General features: G+C 36.5%; 1 non-coding gene across 1 annotated transcript; it reads left to right on the top strand.

Annotated features, from left to right (window-relative positions):
- The first annotated feature begins 19,782 nt into the window (after nucleotides 1–19,782).
- LOC131062836 (U5 spliceosomal RNA) lies at nucleotides 19,783–19,895 on the top strand. The gene has a single exon (XR_009110967.2). It is a non-coding gene; the product is annotated as a U5 spliceosomal RNA (small nuclear RNA).
- The last annotated feature ends 425 nt before the right edge of the window (nucleotides 19,896–20,320 follow it).

The raw sequence follows: 20,320 nt of genomic DNA, 5'->3' as shown, positions 1-20,320 counted from the left end.
TACATGACACATCCTCTTATGCCATAACCAACTTTAGTCAATCTGAGCAATCAAGCAAGAATTCTCACCGGAGTTAAAATGAAAGATATTTCCATTGGTCTGAGTTCCAGAAGCAATCTCTAATCCAGATCTATTGACGATCTTACATTTTCCATCCTTGAATTGCAAATGAAATCCTCTATCCACCATCTTACCTACACTTAAAAGATTGTTCTTTAGGCCTTCAACATAATAAACATTATCAATATTAGTCTTACCATCCAATGATATTGTTCCTTTTCCTTTGATCCTACATGCCTTGTTGTCTCCAAATCTGACCAATCCACCATCAAATTCTTGCAATGATAAAAACTTTCTCTTGTCACCAGTCATGTGATGCGAGCATCCACTATCTATGACCCATTCATCCTTCTCTTCAATTTTTGCAGCTAAAGCCTTTTCTTCAGTATGAGTTGTTTCAATGACAGATTCTGAAGAATCATCCTTAATAGCAATAAAGACCCAATCTTTACCGAATGAGGCACCATTGCCGGATCCACTCACAGGTTCGTCATCATCATCATCAGAAATACCAAAATCATCATCACCAGCATAATAACATGATTTATCCTTATTCCTTCTAAATCTAGGTCTACTCTGATATTCAGGATTAGGCTTATAATTCCTCACAAATCTTTCATGATTCTTAGCAGCTCTTTCAGGGCATCTAGAAGAAAAATGACCAATCTTATTGCATGAAAAACATTTTAAAGGGAATTTTCCTTCATACTTTTAGCTGGTCCTTTAGGAATTCTTCTAGCAATCAGGGCTTCCAGCTCTTCAAGTTCTCTTTCTTCTCTCTCAATTTCCTCCATATCCTTAGCATACATCTCCTTCCAATCTATCTTCTGCTTATCAAGGGCAGATGCTTTAAATGCAGTCTCAGTTTTAACAACACTTTGATCTCCAAGTTCTTCAAGTTCAAAAGCAATCAATTTCCCAAGTACTGTATCTCTGGTCACAAGGGTACTTGACATTATCTGGAGTTCATTGGTAGCAGTATCCTTCATCTTATAAGCCAGAGGTAGAACTCTTAGAACCTTTGACACTATCTTATCCTTACTAACTGATATGTCGTAGCATTTGATACCCATGACAATCTCATTGACTCTATCCATGAAAGAACTTATCTTCTCATCTTCTTCCATCTTCAAAGTTTCATATCTTACTCGAAAACCTTCAATTTTTACAATTTTCACAACCCGATCACCTTCATAAAGAATTTCAAGCTTTGTCCAGATCAGCTTAGCATTGTCCAACTCTATGACATTCAATAGCTTTTCATCAGATAGGGTGCTTAACAATGCTTCTTTTGCTCTCACATCATTTTCAGCTCTCTTCTCTTCATTAGCAGGTGTCGGTGTTCCAGAATTAGGATCACGAGGTATATACCCTATCTCCACTATCTCCCAAACTTTAGCTCAAAGACATTTGAGATGAATCTTCATTCGCTCCTTCCATATTTTGTAATTTGTACCATCAAATCTAGGACTCTCCTTTCGGTAAGGATTGAATGTGGAACTTGATGCAGTTGCCATCGGATCTCCTCAAGTGGTTAAGCTTCTGTAGAGAGGACCTTTCTTTACTACCAATTGTTGGAATGATCTGATATTGGCAGTAAACTAAGAGGGTGGGGTGAATCAGTTTACTCACAAGTACAACAATTAATTCAGTTATAAAGCTTATACCAGAGCACAACACAATGAAATATATATCATGAAAGCTCAACACACATAACACCAATATTTTGATGTGGAAAACCCGAAAAGGGAAAAACCACGGTGGGAAACCCTACCCACAATCAGATGAATACTCTATAGTAGTATTATGAATAATTACAATGGGGTCTGCACTTGTAAAAAGGCCAACAACTTAGAGTGCACTGCTCATCACAAAGGGAAGTCTCACTGACTTACATAAACATTGGACAAAATCCGGAAAGAAATGAACTGTTAAAGTAGCATCTACTAATGCTTGATACAATTTTGATTAAGCACTGATGTCTACTCTACAATACAAAACCTTTCCAACCTTCACTTGAATGATATGACTTTATTCATACATAATCCTTCCTCTGATAATGTAGACATAACCATCCCAAAAACCATCTTGTATCGATCTCATGAATAAGTCACCTATAAATACAGATCATCAACCTTATTGACAAGGTCGGCTAAACCCTAAACCCATAAACCCATAATTACAAAAATTGCATCACATGATACCACCAGACCAATATTATGATTTACATTACATAGCATGGACCTAAATCAAGTATTCAAACAATTATATGCGTTGGAGATTCCACTAAGACCAAAATCCAACACGCTTCACCAACCAATAGAAACCCTCAGTGAAATAACAAAAAGTTTAACCAGATCCAAATAGGACCATCATGACAACACACCATCCAATGCAAAGTCACCAAACACTCGGAATATGATCAAGAAACACCTTGAACATGATAGAGACCAATTCCATAAGCCAGACCCAAAATCCACTGACCAATTCACCAAATAATTCATATCAGTAAAGCTAACATGATATGATTTACTGATAATTCATATCAGTAAATCTAGAAACTAGCCGGTACCTGTAAATACCAAAAGCGATAACAACCAAAGCACCAAATCATAAACCAATAGAATATTGAAAGTATGTAACCAACCAGAATAAGCATCCAAAACTGAATCCAGAGATCTGATCATACCGGATCAGAATCATAGCCAAAACCAAGATGATCCCCAAGACTAACCGGGATAGTCTCCAATCGAGATATAGTGTTGACATCAATGACAACACTTAACCAAATCCAACATATTGCTAACATTTTGATGCACTGTCGAACACAAAATAAAATACCAATGGTACTCTATTCTCTCTTGATAAAAAGACTCTCAAATGTTGAGGATCTGCGAAGGATCACTTGGGATGACTCCAAGGCTCTTTATGTTAGGTCTTAACGTGTTAGATAGCTTCAATGGTATTGATGTGATTTGTTGTATCTATGAGGGGACTTACATTGAACACCTAAAAGCTCGAATGATTGTTGGAACATGGATTTCACTTGATTTGATTTTTTTTTAAAAGAGAAAAGGAATAAGGATTGAAGAGAGATATAGTCTAACTCTAAGAATGTAGGAGCAATGGATGATCTTTGATGAAACTCTAACAAAGTCTTGCTTTGACATTCTATAAACATCTCCACAAGGCTAGTGCAATCTTCTAAGGATAACTTTATGATGTTCAAATCAATACTACAAGCATAGACACCTTCAATTTGATGCATATCAATGAAGAATCGATAATTGAAGTTAAGCTTAACCTGAATGATTTTAGTTGACTATGCAAGGCAAGTTTGCAATCAACAACCGCTAGTAGTATGGATATACAAATTTCACCATTGATCATACAAATTTCTTCCATTCATCTAATAACATGAAATTAAAATTGAGAAGTATAGACCATGCAAATTATTGAATCAACAAATAGAATTCACCATTTCTTCAATGAAGTTTACATGTCTTTTGCAACAATGTCTTAGCACCAATCTTTGCCTTCTCTTTCTACTCTACTCTAAAATGCTATCTATCTAATGTTTATTGACTACTAATTATTGACTCTTGACTATTTTCTAACTATTAACCTTATAAATGAAGAAGTGAGGCCTTATATAGTGCTCTGATTACATTCAATGTCTCAGATCAATTTGAGATCAATGACCAAGATTACAAGATAGAAACCCTAATTAGGGTTTTTTGAACTCATTACAAATCATTAAATGCTTGACCAATGATATGATTCGTTTTAAAGGACACATGTTCTTCTTGGAAAATTTGACCAATAAGTGACGAGGGTTAGGTAACATCGATCTTCGTGGCCATGTGGTGGTTATCTCCTTTGTTAGGTTCATCGAATCTAGACACCTTTACATGAAATAATGTGATTGGATGTAATGATGATTGAGCACCACCTCATCTTGATTGATCTTTGTAACTCACCGCAAGTGTGAAAATGAATAAGGCATATCTCTTGATACTCAACGTGAGAGCGCTTGATGTGATAACGACTCCGCTCATGCCGATCTTCTAACTTTGATTAACTTTTCTAAAACGATCGCATGTCTTGATCACCTGCATTCTCAATCACCTACATTCACGAGATTTCACCTAGGGATACTGGCAAAGATTCTTGGATTTCTAAAGGAAATTGAAGATTGTGAAAATTCTTCTTAAGTGCATGACATTGACACTTATCTTTTACCTTGATGTTGATAGTTGTTCGCCGCACTGATTGCTTGCATTAAATCCTGTCATCGCCTATACATGATCCTCGTCATGCCTCGAAGTGCATGTCGCGCTTGGAGTGACTCCTATGCCTGCCTTGCATGAGCTTGTGACGTGATGATCCCATCAGTTGCTTTGTAGACACTTGGATTGTCGTCATAGACCGCCTTCGTGTTGTCACGACTTTCATATATCTTGATCAAAGTGTCTCGTGCATTCAACGATAAGTCCGTTGCACTGCACTACTAAAGAGAAGCCAACTGCCTTGACGATGCCACTTTCCATCCGCAGGTCCTGTTGCCTGGTGTAGAGAATGCCTTGAAATTTCCTCATGTCGATGTGTCCTAGGTTCGTGTCACCTATGGCGCCCCAATATGATGTGAACTTCGACTTGATGATGACACTCTTCGAGTCCTCCTTGATCAACGCCTGTCGCGATCCTGTCGTCACGCACCTGTGATATTTGGCTAAGTTAGTGTCACGTAATGATATTTGCTTGCAAATAAAAATCAGCTTCTCAAGCTAAGAATAATTGCTCACGAAAGCCATAAGCCAAAATGTATTAGAACAAAGCACCGTAAGACAAAATCCTGTGAAAGCAATGAATAAGATATTGAATCAGTCACAAAATGAAGCCCGATTCTTCACAAAATGAGAAACTCGTCTCAAATCTATCATGTAATTTCAAAGAGAACTCATACATAACATTTCCACATTGTGACCATATGCATATATCTAAATGACCGGTCGCTTGATCATATACAAACCTTCAAAACTTGTCGACCAACTAGGCTTATGAGGTGACTTCAACCTCTGATATGTTGCTGTAAAACATTAATGGAAATCAGTCTAATTTATTGACAAAAGCATCCAACAACATCACTTTTGTTAATGAAGTCAATTTGTAGGAATGAATCTATATTTTACCACTTCTCAAAATTATTCCAAAGAGGATCAATCTGATCGAATGTTGATAATTACTGAGACAACTTAAATTTCATATCTGAACTCAGATCGCCATCCTAGGGTCAGATTTTGTTGTGATGATCAATTCACTATCCTCCTATCGCTGTTGAAGTACAAATTTCTGACCAAAACTCAGAATCGTGGTCTTTCAAAGTCAAACTCAGTGTGACCTGTATATTGTGATGCTTCCCAGAGCATATATCGCTGAGTATAGTTGACTGTTGGCGATCAAATTCTGATCGTTGTGGGAACAATATGGATGTGAATTACCTGATGCAAGGTGATCATTGCAATGTGAATAGTCGTCTTAGGATGAAGTCGCCATTTATTCGCCATGCCTTGATAAGAATACGATCATGGATAGCCTGGAATTGACTGGCCACCACACCTTCGATATGAATTTGGAAACACCATTATCGATATCAAAAGGAAATCACAGCTTGTAAACCAAGATCGTTGAATGCTTAATATTGAAGTCGCTGATGCTATTGTCTGAAATGAAATCGCTCATATCTGGAACCAAAATCGCCTCCACAACCTGCAATTTGCTAAACTTATACACAAAGGGATATCGATTTAAATCGATCAAATGAAATGATCGATTTATGCTTATAGTCGTTTGGGTGAGGGGGTCGATAACCCATCACACATCGCTCAGCCACTAACATTCAATGTCGTCGCGAATCAAAACAAAGAGCTGATCCGATCGAAGCACTCATCGTATAGTTGGATTAGAAGGCGATGTACAAATTCGAGGCGATCTGGATGAACTGTTGCCCATATAAATATGTGTCACCATGTATTGAATGATTGTTATCGACGCTCATGAAGGGTGTCGTTCTTACAATTTGAATTACCCAATGATTGTTGGCTGATCCAATCGTTTCTAACAAAATGCCTTGACCGAGTGCCTACATTAAATATGTGATAGTTGATATCCTTTATCGAATGTGTGAACGATATGGCAAATGTGTTTGATCCTAGAAGTTTGCAATTAGCCACACCAATCGTATCGCGTTAGTGTCACGTCTTTCACCAATATCGCCCAGGATGGATCGAATACACCTCATAATGTTCTTACGCAATACTTCGAGTTTTGTAACTCGAACCATTTAGTGTGATCGAACGCCCTCCCATCATTCATCGAGTTGATAATCGTATGGTTGTCATGCCTTTCGCGGTCGATCAAAGACGTTGATTGTAACGAAGGTAGACTCCTTGAATCGAATAACTCCCCTCGCACTTTACGACATAACAAATGATCACTCTTAAATATTTTCCGTTGTCCGACCACCTCTACTCTTTGCCTTAATTTAATAACTTGTATTGTGTACCATTCCAATGCATAAATCACATCGTTCAATGCCTTCTCTTAGGGTGGCTTAAGCTTCTATTTTCATGGAGCAGGAGGTCCCATGACACAGGTTTATTGATAATCTTTTCCTAAAAAATAGCAGCTCCTACTTTTTAGGACTGCATATTTTAGCGGGTGAAATTGAGGTGGGCTAGGAAATGCCCCACCAACTTAGGGATGATATCTGCCATAAGTTGTTTTTATCATTGCAGAAATAATAGAAGACAAAGCTATGTATTCATGAGAACACCAGCTTCCTTGAATTTAGGAGCTTAAATTTTTAAGCTGAATAACACTACAAAATTCATGGGACCAGTAGCTTTAAAATATTCCTAAAAAATCTCAATAGTTGCTGCTCTATTTTTTAGGAAGCCCCCCTCCATGGGACCCCACCCTTAGTCCTTTGATTTGCCAAGCGTATCATCGCTATGAAGTTAGCCACCTTTATCAAATGTCTTTCAATTAATCACTGTTGAGCTTCATCAAACTTAAACACAAAATACGTTCCATTAAATGTCTCTTTTCCAACTCCTTGGGTCATCACATTGAATGCAACATGAAAAATACGTCATGCAATGCAAGTTGGCAGATAGCACTCGTAAAGCGCTTGCAAGGTAGTATCGTTTTTCTTTATTGCATTCATTTCACAACATCACCGCGTGACACTCCTTGTTCATTTCTTCATTCTTCATTCACCATGCAACATCTTCTTTATTAATTAATTAAGTCTTCAATGTGTGACATGTGCAAGGCATGATAAGCGCAACGCTATCACGTACGCGCAAAGGCTTCGCACGATGTATGTAAAAATGCAAGATAAGTGTGAGAGCAACGCGCAACAAGCACATGACAAAGATCTGCAAAGGCAATGCATGATGACTAAGTGTAGTAAGTGCAATGAGATGGGTGCAAGCAACACACCACAACGATGCACGATGGTAACATGAAGGCGAAGTGCCACATCAACGCGACATCGCTCCGTGATATTACTGTGCGACAACGACACGAAGGCGAAGTGCAACACCAATGCACAACATATGCGAGAGCAATGCGCGAAGGTAGCGTGCAATGGCAATGATGCGCAAAGGCAATGTGCGACGACTAGGCATGGTGAGTGTAGTGCGACGACAATGCGTGACAGGAACACGACATCGCTGCGCGGTGGCATCGCGACATCTCTGCGCGACGGGAACACGACATCACTGCGCATCAGCATCGTGACATCTCTACGCAGTCGGAATGCGATATCGCTACACGACAGCATCACAACATCGTTGCGCGGCGGGAACGCGACATCACTGCGTGACTATGCCTTAGTCCAAATTTTCAATTTTTTTATTTTCGATTTTTTTTTATTTTTGAATTTTTTGTACTTTTAAGTTTTGAATTTTTTTTGTATTTTTAAAATTTTGAATTTTTGATTTTAAGACTCTAACTCTAAACCATGCTAAACTAAGACACTTTATTTACAGCTATGCTTAAAAAAGTGGGGGTCCCCATTTGCAATGGGGCGATGTGTGAAAATGTCACAACACCTCCTTCACATTGTTAGTCAACTTCTTGTCAACATGTGGAAGCTTCCCACCAAAAGCCCATGTATCATGTTAAAGGGGATCATTGAGTCTTTCTCTTCTTGCAAGTGCTCTATCCAAATTTTTATGATTTATGTTCAAATCAACATAAGTTTGTTTCATAAAGCAAGCCTTCCTAAAATGATGGCTTACTAAGGAGGTTGTAATCACTCTTCGAGCAGGTCTCTTATCTTTTTCCTTTCTATTCTTTCCAATAGAATTGAGAGCATTAAAAAAAAATTCACAATAATAGAATTTTTTTCCATTTTCTTGTTCATGTGAATCTTCACTTTGGCTAGCAATGGTCTCATCTTTTGCATATTTAGCAATTGAACAAAAAGTTGGCATTGCTCGGTCAATGTCTTACTCCTAAAATATTGGTTGAAAAGTTGTGTAGCCCACAATCGAACTATTCGTGTTGACCTCTTGCCTTCAAGATTGGCAATAATGTTCTCATCAATTTCAAGTAACCATTTCAGGAATCTTGAAGGTCTTGAATTTGGAATTTGTCTTTCATCCATGAGAGGGTCTTCATTTCGCATGTAATTCGGCATTACATATTGTTCACTTGGTTGAACAATTCCACTTTCAATGGCAAAATTTCCCAAATTTTCACCTCCAATGTCAATTCCCAAATTTTCAACTTCAATGTCAACACCTAGATTTTCCCCTTCATTGTCAATTCCCACATTTTCACTTTCAATTCCCACATTTTCAATATCTATTTCAACATTGTCATTCCCAATTTGAATATCATGTTCAACATTTCCAATATCGAAATTTATATTTTCATTTTCATTTTCAATAACTTCCTCAACATTTTCAAAGTCAATTTCCTCTTCACTTGAAGTAACATTTGCAAAGGCTTCACCAATATTTGACATACCTTGTCTTCTCCTCCTATGATCTTCTCTATCTCTCTATCTATATACTTCAATTTGCTCATTTGAAAGTTTTCTTTTACGTTTATTCTTTCGATGACTATTGATCCCCATTATACCTCCACAAATATTCTCCCAAATGATTGACAATGACAAATTTGTCTACAAGAATCTTTCAAAAGAAGAATTTTGTCACTGTCTGTTTGAAAACCCATGATTGTCACCTACAACACGAATGAGTGAGCTGTTGGAATGCACAAAATAGCCCACAAACCTATATTGTGTGGTCCACATATCAGATATTGGATATTTATACATATTTTTTCTATGCTATCCAAAATTTATGTTGGCGCCCATTTTTTTGAATGTTGGTGCCCTAATGGAAACAAATCAGATATCAGATTAATATTCGATATCCAATTTGTTTACATATAGGCAAGGTGATAGAGATACTTGAGGGAGATATGGAGAGGAATAGTGAGACAGAGATGGGGGGAAGGGGAAAGGGAGAGAGAGTGTGTGTGAGAGAGAGACGGGCGGGGGAAGGGAAGAGAGAGAGAGAGAGAGAGAGAGAGAGAGAGAGAGAGAGAGAGAGAGAGGCTCATATGGTGTCCTAAGGGCTCATATTGTGTTCTAACACATGTGTGGGCCCTTAGGACACCACATGACCCCTATCGACACAATATGATCCCTTAGGACACCATATGACCCCTTTTAACATCCTAGTACACGACATGACCCCTTATGAAACCATATGACCCCTTAGGACAATATGATGTCCTAAGGGGTCATATGGTGTCATAAGGGGTCATATGGTGTCATAAGGGCTCATATGGTGTTCTAACACATGTGCGGCCCCTTAGTACACCATATGACCCCTAACGACATCATATGACCCCTTAGGACACCATATGATCCCTTTTAACATCCTAGTACACGACATGACCCCTTAGGACAATATGATGTTCTAATGGGTCATATGGTGTCCTAAGGGGTCATATGGTGTCCTAAGGGGTCATATGGTGTTCTAACACATGTGTGGGCCCTTAGGACCCCATATGACCCCTTACAACACCGTATGACCCCTTATGACACCATATGACCACTTTTAACATCCTAGTACATGACATGACCCCTTATGACACCATATGACCCCTTAAGACAATATGATGTCCTAAGGTGTCATATTGTGTCCTAAGGGGTCGTATTGTGAACTAAGAAGTCATATGGTCTCCTAAGGGCTCATATGGAGTTCTAACACATGTGTGGGCCCTTAAGACACCATATGACTCATAATGACACCATATGACCCCTTAGGATACCATATGACCCCTTTTAAGATCCAATTACACGACATGACCCCTTAGGATGATATGATGTCCTAATGGGTCATATGGTGTCCTAAGGGGTTGTATGGTGTCTTAAGGGGTCATATGGTGTTCTAACACATGTGTGGGCCCTTAGAACCCCACATGACCCCTAACGACACCGCATGACCCCTTAGGACACCATATGACCTCTTTTAACATCCTAGTACATGACATGACCCCTTAGGACAATATGATGTCTAAATGGATAATATGGTGTCCTAAGGGGTCATATGGTGTTCAAAGGCCTCATATGGTGTTCTAACACATGTGTGGGCCCCGAGGACACCATATGACCCCTAAGGACACCATATCACCCTTTAGGACACCATATGACTCCTTTTAAAATCCTAGTACATGACATGACTCCTTATGACACCATATGACCCCTTAGGACAATATGATGTCCTAATGGGTCCTATGGTGTCCTAAGGGGTCCTATGGTGTCCTAAGGTGTCATATGGTGTTCTAACACAAGTGTGAGCCCTTAGGACCCCATATGACCCCTTAGGATACCATATGACCCAATCTAACATCTCGGTACATGACATGACCCCTTATAAAACCATACGACCCCTTAGGACAATATGATGTCCTGATGCGTCATATGGTGTCCTAAGGGGTCATATGGTGTTCTAACACATTTGTGGGCCCTTAGGACCACATATGACCCCTCACGACACCTTATGACCCCTTAAGACACCATATGACCCATTTTAACATCCTAGTACTCGACATGACCCCTTACTACACCATATGATCCCTCAGGACAATATGATGTCCTAATGGCTTATATGGCATCCTAAGGGGTTGTATAGTGTCCCAAGGGGTCATATGGTGTTGTAACACATGTGTGGGCCCTTAGGACTCCATATGACCCCTAACAACACCGTATGACCCCTTAGGAGACCATATGACCCCTTTTAACAACATAGTACATGACATGACCCGTTAGGACAATATAATGTCCAAATGGGTCATATGGTGTCCTACGGGGTCATATGGTGTCCTATGGGGTCATATGTTGTTCTAACACATGTGTGGGCCCTTACAACATCATCCCCTAACAACACCGTATGACCCCTTAGGACACCATATGACCCCTTTTAACATCCTAGTACATGACATGACCCCTTATGACACCACATGACCCCTTACGAAATATGATCTCCTAAGGGGTAATGTAGTGTCCTAAGGGGTTGTATGGTGTCCTGAGGGGTCATATGGTGTTGTAAGGGCTCATATGGTGTTCTAACACATGTGTGGGCCCTGAGGACACCATATGACCCCTAACGACACCATATGACCCCTTTTAACATCCTAGTACATGACATGATCCCTTATGACACCATATGACCCCTTCGGACCATATGATATCCTAAGGGGTCATATGTTATCCTAAGGGGATGCATGGTGTCCAAAGGGGTCATATGGTGTCCTAAAGGGTCATATGGTGTTCTAACACATATGTGGGCCCTTAGGACACCATATGACCCCTAAAGACACCATATGACCCCTAAAGACACCATATGACCCCTTAGGACACCATATGACTCCTTTTAACATCCTAGTACACAAAATGACCCCTTATAACAACATGATGTCTTAATGGGTCATATGGTGTCCTAAGGGTCATATGGTGTTCTAACACATGTGTGGGCCCTTAGGACCCCATATGACCCCTAACGACACTATATGAGCCCTTAGGACACCATATAACCCTTTTTAACATCCTAGTACACAACATAACCCCTTATGGCACAATATGACCCCTTAGGACAATATGATGTCCTAATAGGTCATATGGTGTCTGAAGGGGTTGTATGGTGTTCTAAGGGGTCATATGGTGTTGTAACACATGTGTGCATCCTTATGACCCTATATGACCCCTAACGACACTGTATGACCCATTAGGACACCATATGACCCCTTTTAACATCCTAAGACACGACATGACACCTTATGACACCATATGACCCCTTAGGAAAATATGATGTCCAAATGAGTCATATGGTGTCCTAAGAAGTCATATGTTGTTCTAACACATGTGTGGGCCCTTAGGACATCATATGACCCCTAGCAACACCGTATGACCCCTTAGAACACCATATGTCCCCTTTTAACATCCTAATACACAACATGGCCCCTTATGACACCATATGACCCCTTAGGACAATATGATGTCCTAAGCAGTCATATGGTGTTCTAAAGGGTTGTATGGTGTCCTGGGGGGTCATATGGTGTCCTGAGGGGTCATATGGTGTTCTAACACATGTGGGCTCTTAGAACACCATATGACCCCTAAGAAGACCATTGACCCCTTAGGACACCATATGACCCCTTTAGACACCATATTAACCCTTAGGACCATATGATGTCCATATGGTGTGTTAAGGGGTCATATAGTGTTCTAATGCATGCCTTGCCACTTATGATCCCATATGACACCGTATGACCCCTTACGACACCATATGACGCCTAATGACAATATGATGTCCTAATGGGTCATATGGTGTCCTAAGGGGTTATGTGGTGTTCTAAAACATGCATGGCCCCTTAGGACCCCATATGACCCCTAACGACACCATATGACCCCTAACGACACCATATGACCCTTAGGATACCATATAACCCCTTAGGACATTTATAATCTCACTCTCCATCTCTCCCTATCCCCTTATCTCCCTAGCCCTCTCTCTCGCTCCCCCCTATTTTAAACAAGGTATCAGATATTTCTCTCCCTCTCCCCCATCTCTCTCTAAAATCCTTTATCATTCTCTCCCTATCTCTCCCTCTTCCTTACCCTTCTCTCCCTGTCTCTCCTTATCTCTCCCTCTCCCTTTCCCCCTCTCTCCCTATCTAGATCACTTTCCCCTTAACTCTCTCTCTCTCTCTCTCTCTCTCTCTCTCTCTCTCCTAAACAAAGTACTGGATATCAAATATTATCCAATATCTGATATCTTTTATTATTAATATATTAATTACATATAGATTTATATATTATAACTTTTCAATAAATAACATGTTTATTATATATTAATATATTGAATATTGATATATTAATATATTGTATATTAATATTTTAATATATTATAACATATAAATATTATTAATTTTATTCATAATAAAAACTTATAAGAATTGGAATCAGATATCCGATTTCTCTAACAAAAATTTTAAATCTTGGTATTTGGCTTGTGATTGCTTTGGGATTTGGCTAGGAAATGCCAAGCCTGGAAAGTTAACAGAAAACATGTTTTTGGGCATTCCTTGTTTTTCAAACTTCCCCCCGATGGCTAACGACATTTTTTTAGCCGAAATTGATAAAACAAAAAGGGATTTTTAAGGAAATTCTCAGCTTTCCAACAATATAAGGTTTTCCTTATTTTGACTTTTATAAATAATTATTATTTAATTTCTAATTGAATTTTGACTAAAGTCCTGATTGACAAGTTGATTGAAAAACACCCATAACTTTCAAAAGTTATCACATTTTTTGAATCTGAAACATGCATCACATTCTATGCTTTGTCTAGTATAGGATAAAAAAAATAAAATTGAATTTCATAAAGTTTAGACCAAGTTAAGGTGGTCAGATGTACGAGTTTTTGAATTTATGAAAAGTTGTAGTAAAAAAATCATAATTAATTATATACTTGAATTTTTTTTTTAAAATTGTGTCACATCCAGACATGAGTCTACTACTTATGTTAAAAATCATAAAAAATCTTGTGATTTGAATGTGGTTAGGGTGGTCAGACATACACCTACTTATCTTTTTCCTGAAATTTTAGTACTACTGCATTGAAATTTCAAATTTTTCGTTAAATATAATTTGTTTTCTTCAGAAAACAACTAGGAGCTTAGAAATTACATTCAATTTGCTATAGATTCTCTTCTTACATATTTTTTAAATAATGTTCATAACTTATTCAAATTTTCATGTCAAGTTGCATAACTTTGATTTTCTAAAATTTCATTGCTACTTAAGGGCCTATTTTGTCCCACTGTGATCTTGCACATACCCATGTGTTAGTAATAAAGTAGAATTTGTTTTAGCAACAAAGTCAAAAAAGGTGTACAAATGAGATTGATGATTGCCCTTACCAATAGCAAGGAGTTGTCTTGCATGTGATATATGCTCATCGAATCTAAGGTGAATTCAACTCTCCTTCTAGTGCTAGCATGTCTCATTTGATGTACAAAGAGAAGATTAATAGAAAGCTTCAGAATGTGTAGGACATTCTCAAAACTAGGTCAATACCAAGCTCTACCCTTCCTTGTCTAGTTGCCTCTATTGGAGAGTTATCTCCCATAAGAATAGGAGGACCTTCATATGGTTTTAAAGATGTAAAAGCATATTTTCTAGTTACCATATGGTGGGAAGCTCCAGAGTCTGTGATCCATGCATCTAGAGAAGAATGAATAGCAATTAATGCTTGTACATTACCTTTTGTTTCTAGTGCTTTTTCTTCTTGCTCCTTCTTGGCACTTTCTGGAATAAATTTACCAAGATTTTTTTGTTGGAGATTCTACACCATGAGATCAATGTTCTTCTTCATGCATTAAATGATTTTGGATGGTAACCATAGTTACAATTTAGCTGCACTTTCATTTTCCCTTTTCATCCTTCTTTTCCTTCGAGTTGAAAGATTCATCTGGAGGTTTGATATTGGCTCCCTTTTTAGGATCTGAGTTCTTCTTCCTTTTACCTTTAGATTTTTTATTGGATTTTTTATTGTTCTTCCCACTTGCATGCATAGCAAGTGCATAAGCTTTGAAATTTTTCAATTACAAAATTTGGTTAACATTTGTATCCATGACTATTCGATACAAGCCTCTACTTCTAAGTTGAAGTATAATTTTTGGCTTCAATTCAAAATAGTTGTATGGCATGAGAATAACAGAAGCTGGAAATTCCATTTTTTAAGCTCTAATCTTCAATACCTACAATTTTTTTTTTGGTTCTTCTTTCTAGCACCCGTGTGCTCTGATACCATGTAAAATTTTATCTGAACATGCACAACATAGTAACATCTAGCTAAAATAAATAAATATAAAATTGCAAAACAAAGAAAAAAATATGTGAGAAAGAATGTGAATAATTGTTTCATTACAAGGAATGAAATTACAATTGATAAATCCTTTGTTAAAACAAAAAATGAAGGAAAAATAGGAATTAAACTATAAAAAACAGGGATATTCCTGTTAGCTTAACAACTAAAAAACAAAAGTTTTATTTGACTCATGGGAATAAAACATAAGCTATGATGATCATCCATAAAATATGGATAATGAAAATCCCATAAAAAAGGCAATAAAAAATATTATGTTTGCTAATAGTGAACACTCCATCAACTCTTAACTTTTTTTCTCGAGCTCCATCTCCCAAGCTTGAATAGATTCATCTTTATATGTAGTGTTACTACTCTTCAAAACCACAAGCCATAGAAATTGACTATAGTCGAATGCAGTACTAAATAACATGTTAGTGCAACTAGGTGCACATACAATTTTGAGCAACAAACCTAAAAAATCAACCACAAATAATTATAGGTGATAAAAAATATGCTACTCAATGAGGAACAACTAAAACTAGAGCATAATGATAACATTAAGAGATCTATCAAGCATACTTGACTTTTAAAAGAAATACAAAATGAAAACATAGATAAATTGTTCGATTGATTCAAGAGATTACAAGAGCTCCTTGATTAACTAAGGATGAATCACTACTATGTCACTATATAGAGGTCTTATATACATCCAAATAGTTATATAAACTTATCATGCAAAACTTGCATGATTAAAAATAGAGAAAAAAATATAAACTAAAAGCAAAAAATTGTGCAATTGGGAGGAAATACTAAATTTTTCAATAAACTCCCCCTTAATTTCAACCACTAATGGATTTAACACAAAAACAATGATATCTAATCTTCATAGCTTCTTCAATATGAGTTGCAACTAACTTTATATCTTCTTTCGACTTCTACAAGCTTTTGTCTTACCATGGTGTGATGATCTCCTTTTCAACTATGATTTAGTTGGCTATTACTCCTTCAAGTGTTTACGCTTTCTCTCCTTCTATAGAGGGATTCAATTTTTCTAACGAAACATTATGGCCTTTTCTAAGGCTGAGATAAAAATTCCTCACACAACTTGAACATGTTGGTGGCTTTGAGTAAATTCAATGGCTTTTACAAGATCTATGATCTCCTTCATAGGAATCAACCTTTCTCTAATCTGTGATCTCCCTACTACTTCAAACTTGGCAACAATGGCTTTGTTTTTTTCTCCTTCAAAAACCTTATAAATGAATGGCTTCTCCTTTTTAGAGGTGGTTTTAAACTTAATGGATTGTGCCAAATATTCCTCTTCATTGGACAATTTTTCATTACACTTGAGGTTATTTAAAACTCGGATTCCTCTTGTTGGACTATGAATCCCTTTGACTTAAATCTCCTCCTATGAAGATCAATGTCACCTTTTATTGGTACCTTCTTTTGTCTTCAGCTATGACTAGATCTAATGATTTCTTTAGTTATCTAACTAGTTCTTCACCTTCCATAATCTCTTTTTTCTACAAATTCTTCAATCCAAAACACTTTTTCAAACTTCCTTTGATACCAAATGAAAGAAATACAAAATTGAAACATAGATAGATTGATCATTTTTTTAAGATATTATAATATTTTCTTGATCAAATGATCAAGGATCAATTTATGAATGAATTCCAATTGCCTCGTTATATAGAGGCCTTAGATACATCCCAAGACTTCTAAAAACTTATCATGCAAAACTTGCATTATTAGAAATATATCAAAAAATAAAAAATAAAAAATAAAAAATAAAAAGACTAAAAGAAAAAATCTATGCAACTAGGAGGAATTACTAAATATTCTAACAACTTCGTCCTCCATAAATCTAGATGCTCTACCATGACATTATATAAGTAACTGTAAACTCCTTGATACTTCAACATCAAGGGGAACACAATTATAATATTGACAACACCTTTGACATACAATTTTGACACCAATGACAACATAATGTTCAATGGTATATACTATAATACATGAGAAAGGTAGAGCAGTGGTTGGCTAGTTAGAAAATTATCAGTACCTTTGACAAATATTGACTTCATTGTTGAGATTCCTCTATATTTTATAGTTAATTAAGAAAGGAAATGCAACTATCTTTATGAAAGTAACACGTTAGGTCATACACCCTTGAATGTGTGTGACAAAATTTGAGAGGATTTAGATTGTCATCTTATCAACACATGTTCTACAAATGACGATGAAGTTATAATTTAAGATGTAAAAGACATGTAATTGATGACAAAGTTATGCATAATGCACCTACTATATTATTATAATGAACATCCATTAGAAGGAAATGTTATTCATCTTAGACTTCATCAAAGAGACTAGCCCCATAAATTATTTACAAATAATTAGACATGTAACTTTACTATACAATTATGTTCATTTATTAGATCATATGATTGAGTATTATACAAAAGCATCCAATATTTTTTTAAATCATTAACCCATTGTTTTTTATATATATTGAAAAAATCCAAAAAAAAAATTACAACAAGGCAGTCAATGACTATCAAAGAACTCACAATAAACTTTCTCATAAACATAACAACAACAAATAAGATGTCTTTTAACCATAATCATTACCATCTTTACTAGATGTCATACACATGTTTTAACAACACAATGAAATTCAAATAGATCAAACATAATTCCATCCAAACAGACCAAAAAAAATATTGTAAGACGTTCATCATTGAATTGTAACCCTGACAATAAACCCAAATCATAAACTTAAGTTCCTTAACACTAAACCTTAGCCCTAACCTTAATCCGAATCCTAACCATAATCCTAAACCAAAACTAAACCCTAACCTTGATGCTAACCCTTACCATGATATACACCCTAACCATTATCATAATCCTAACCCTAATCATAACCCTAACCATGATATAAACCTTAACCCTGACCATAATACTAACTTTAACCCTAATCCAAAACATAAATATAAACCAAATCCTAATCCTTACCATACCCCGAGTTATATTTATAACCCTAACCCTAATGTAATTATGCTTACCCTACTACCCCTAACTTTGATGTAAACCCTATACATAATTGTAACCTTGATACTAAACCCTAACCCTAACCATAAATTTAACCTTAATATTAAACTATAACCATAACCCTTACCCTAACCATAATTCTAACTATAATCCTAAACCCTAACGCTAACCATAATCCTAAACCAAAACAAAACCCTAATATTGATGCTAACCCTAACCATTATCATAACCCTAATGGTAAGCCCTAACCCTAATCATAAACCTAACCTGAAACTTCATGTAAACCTTAACCCTGACCATAACACTAACCTTAACTCTAACGCTAACCATAACCATAATACTCACGATTAAATAAAGTTTTATATTATCATTAAATAAAGTTTAATATATCTTAGAGTTTAGTATTTGCTTTGATCTTGCAACACATATATTATAAAAAATAGTCTAAATAGATATATAAAATTTCATCTATCTCTGGCTTCCTACGTTGCAGCACGCGACTGCCACTAGCATATATACCTTAAATTTTAATTTAATCTATATAAAGTACGTCGAGAGATATCCTTCTCGCCGCACTTTATATGCTAGTAGCTTCCTCGAGAAGGATATCTCTTGACGTACTTTATATAGATTAAATTAAAATTTAAGATATATATGCTAGTATGTATAAACCAAATTGAACCAAGATCCACACATAACACGTCGTATTGTCAACATTGATCTTCAATAATTTTAACTTCAGTGTCAAAGCACACAACCCACATGAATAGAATATTATATTACAATTTTCATCATTCACCCGTAGAAGCTGAAGAGTGACACATGGAAGAGCAACAATTTAAACCTCCAAATTAGTCCTTGTCTTCACAGATTTCTAATATTAGGTATATGTATACGGAGGTAGAGTCAACAAATTCAGATCTTCAGTCTGCCGCTGTCCCAACTGAGCTATTGATCTTCAGTGAAAACACACAGAAAATGGATGGATTCACCATTATAAATAGAGAGAGGCATTGTGTTAAGAAAATAATTTTCAAACAAAGACATTTCTGAGGGGTTAGAACTGAATCGAAATGTTGAGCACGCACCGTTGTACTCCACTTCTTTGTATTTGAGATATAGTCCCACATTCGTTTCCTTGTGTAAAGGAATGTGAATGGAGATGCTATATATATAACCCAGTGTTTAAATTATTCTCTTACGGAGCCGCGTGGTCAACACAGAGCGAACTATTCTTTCGCCTTTTACTAAAGAATACCGTGTGTTGGCCACTCAAAGTGACATACGCCTATTTTTGGAGGCTTCCTCTACTAAGATGAGGCCCATAACACCAAAACTGAAACAACATAGAAATTTAAATAATTTGAAATTATGTCTGTTTTAGAATTTGATAATGACCAAGCAATGTTTGGGTATGACTATTTTTGTTGTTAGGAGTGTTTTCTCAGATAAAAAAAAAAATTGAGAAGAAATTTAAGTATTATTACAATGTATCTGTATATGTAATATTTAAAACAAGTATTATTATAGTTTGTTAAAATTATTTATTATAAAAGTAAAATTTAAATGAAATTTTATCAAGTAAAAAAAAATGATAATATGTCATAATTGAAAGATGAATGGAGATAAGGAAAAAAATGATATCATTTAAAGTGCATCAAGCATGTAATACTATCAAATATAATATCGAATTATGCATGTGTAATAAATGTCAATGGATAACAACACAAAGTACCATATAG

This window comes from Cryptomeria japonica, chromosome 10, assembly GCF_030272615.1.
Source record: "Cryptomeria japonica chromosome 10, Sugi_1.0, whole genome shotgun sequence".
Classification (NCBI taxonomy): Eukaryota; Viridiplantae; Streptophyta; class Pinopsida; order Cupressales; family Cupressaceae; genus Cryptomeria; species Cryptomeria japonica.
This window is presented reverse-complemented; position numbering and strand designations above follow the sequence as displayed.